Below are 3,396 nucleotides of genomic sequence, written 5' to 3'. Positions count from 1 at the left end.
AAGCAAGAAAAGAAAATTTATTCTAAGATAAAATTTGTGAATTTTATGTTAATATTTTTTTCTGTCATTAGCTAAGATAAGGAATCTTCAAGTTGACGAAGATTGGATTTAGATCGTCTGGGGGCTTCCAAAAGAGCCATTCAGAAAATAAGAAGGAATACACACTTGCAGCATCAGAGTCTGAGCTGGGGGTATGTATTTGTGGGAATTTGGTTGGGCATGGTGGCTCAGGTCTGTAATCCCAGCATTTTGGGAAGCTGAAGTGGAGGATTGCTTGAGCTCAGGTGTTTGAGACCAGCCTGGGCAACATGGGGAGACTCCATCTCTACAAAAAATAAAAAGTATTAACCCAAGGTGGTAGCATCCACCTTGGTCCCAGCTACTGGGGGAGGAGGCTAAGGAGAGAGGATTGTTTAAGTGCAGGAGGTCGAGACTACAGTGAGCCGTGTTTGTGGCACTGCACTCTCGCCTGGTCCACAGAGTGAGACTGTGCCTGAAGGTGGGGAAAGAAAAGATTTGCGTGAATTTGGTGCTACTTTGTATTTCAAAATAGGGAAATGAATATGTGAATATATGGCATAAAAGATCCAGATGCTGGACCCCAGTAAACTCAATTGTTTTGAAAATCTGACTGTGGGTAACCCTCTATATAGGCACCGAGGAAGGAAAGGTAAGCAGAATCCTCGCACAATTAGTGCTTGAAGAATATCTCAGTTTACAGTGTTACTACTCAGTTATTTCCTTTTATATAATCCTTTATATATAATCATATATTAGTTTATAGAATTAGGGCTTGAAGAATATCTCAGTTTATAGTGTTATTACTCATTTATTTCACTTTATATAATCCTGTATATATGATCATATATTAGTTCATAGAATGAGTGCCTAAAGAATATCTTGCCACTCAGTTTTCATATATGTATCATATATATATAGCTGTATCTTAGTTCATAATCGGAGGAATGCCTAGAGTAGACACAGTACAGAGCATGAATTAAGGAATAAGCAGCTTATAGTTGGAGGAATGTCTGGAGCAGATATGGTGCAGAGCATGATTTAAGGGAAAAACAGCTATACCAGGACAAGAATCTATGGCCCAGGCAGCAGTGTTCAATATCGTAAAGATACCCACTGTATGGCAGGCTTGGGGCAAGAGCCACTCCTTCTGATAAAGGAGTTGTAGGACCTTGCGTCCAGTTCTGTGGAAGGCTGCCCTCAGACTGGCAATCTCTCCAGCATCCCAGGGCTCAAAAACGCTCAGGATAATCTCACCTTGGTGACTGTGAACTTTGTCAGCTCTTGCTACTGTGCTAGCTCAAAAGCATCCTCCTATAGAACTCATTGGAGGCCGGGCGCGGTGGCTCACGCCTGTAATCCCAGCACTTTGGGAGGCCGAGGCGGGTGGATCATGAAGTCAAGAGATCGAGACCATCCTGGTCAACATGGTGAAATCCCGTCTCTACTAAAAATACAAAAAATCAGCTGGGCATGGTGGTGCGTGCCTGTAATCCCAGCGACTCAGGAGGCTGAGGCAGGAGAATTGCCTGAACCCAGGAGGCGGAGGTTGCGGTGAGCCGAGATCGCGCCATTGCACTCCAGCCTGGGTAACAAGAGCAAAACTCCGTCTCAAAAAAAAAAAAAAAAAAAAAAAAAAAGAACTCATTGGAAGCTGCCAGCAGGTGGCAGTAGACCCTGTCAGCTCTGTCACTGCTGTGTGACTTAAGCATTCTCCTATAGGTATTCTTAGGAGTAGCATGCCCATAGATAGAGGTATTGCACACTGCACCCTCTTCACTGTGCACGGCCCACCTCCATGCCTTGGTGACCTAATGGAGGTGGACTCCATACTGCAAACGGCCCACCTCCTTTCTTCAATGATCTAATGGGGGTGGACCCCTTGCTGAGCACTGTTCACCTCCTAGCCTAGGTGACCTAATGGGGGTGGACCCCTTGTTTTATTGCCCACGACCCTATCACTTCCCTTAAGGATGACTTCACCCACTACCCTGCCCCCTAAACTATACCCGATAAATACAGATGCTTCTGGACATTCAGGGCCTCTCCTGTCTCTGCTTATAGATGGCATGTCCCCCGCTGAGCCCAGCTGCACTTTCTTTATACTTCTGTGTCCTGTCTCTTCATTTCTCTGATCCTACGCCTCAGCATAGCATAAGGGACACCCCACGACCCTGTGGGGCCCTTAGCCCTACATCTGACTTTAACCTTCCTAGGCTGAAATATCTGGAAAGGCTTAGATGTTTCTAGTACAGCTAGAACTTTTGCCTCCTTTAGAGTGAACCTATGGAGGACTTGAATATACTCAAAGTGGATCTGAGAGATACCTGCTTTCAGAATGAGTTAGAATTCTTGGATTTGAGCCATAATCAGATGGCTGTTAAGGGGTTATTGAAGAGATATGGTTCTTAGGTTCACAGTATTGAATTCAGCTAAGTATTATAAATATTTGTAATTTGGATTATATTATAGAAGTACTTGATAAAAATTGCCATGCAGGGATAAATATAGGAATGGGATTGCAGAGTCTGATATCTAAAAAATAAATGGGGCAGCATTTGGAAACCCCTGTTCACATTTCAGATCTCTTTTCTCTCATTTGAACCTAACTGCTATTCTCTAATCCCTATTTTTGAAAAAAACATATTTAAAAATCTGAACAAACATTAATGGAGATATTCCAAGAGCCAGGCTCCTTGTTCCAAGACCCCACTTAGAGGACTAAGCTTAAATCTAACAAGATGTGTAGCCTTAGGGGTGAGGCGACATCCTCAGGAGGTCCAGTTGACCCAGGCCTCAGACTTATGAAGAACCTCAAATTTAGATGTTAGATTTTTCCTCCAATTGAGATTGTACTTAGTCACAGAGCTTCATGGATGGTAATGAGAATGGTCATGTCTCTATGTAAATGTTCATTATATATTAGTTACAATTACTTTATATAATTGTTCTTTTTCAGTGATTTTTTTATACCCCAAAGCACCAAACACAGCCTGAATCCACTGAAATGTCTTCTCTAACACCCTCATTTTGAGATAGCTCATGGTTCTCCATGTTAAATTCCTCATGAAGAATAATAAATCCAGTTTATTGAACTGCAAATTCAGTTTCTGGTGGTCTTTGGCTAAAGCATATTCACTCACATGAGAAATTTATGAAAATGACATCTAGCAGGATCGTTAATGATTCTTTAAACACTATGGGTTCATTTCTGATTGGACTTTATTTCTAATAAAGGTATCTGAGAAAGGCAAGAAATAAGAAAGTTTAGAGGGTGGCAGAAAAGTTTTTAAAAACATCTTTACTTCCCCCCACCCTCCAGATTTGGAGAGTAATACTTCATCATGTGGAAGGGGAAGTAGTTTCAAATCTGTAATT

This window comes from Cebus imitator, unplaced genomic scaffold, assembly GCF_001604975.1.
Source record: "Cebus imitator isolate Cc_AM_T3 unplaced genomic scaffold, Cebus_imitator-1.0 Scaffold80, whole genome shotgun sequence".
Taxonomy (NCBI): domain Eukaryota; kingdom Metazoa; phylum Chordata; class Mammalia; order Primates; family Cebidae; genus Cebus; species Cebus imitator.
The sequence above is the reverse complement of the archived record's forward strand: the minus strand, read 5'-3'. Positions refer to the sequence as shown.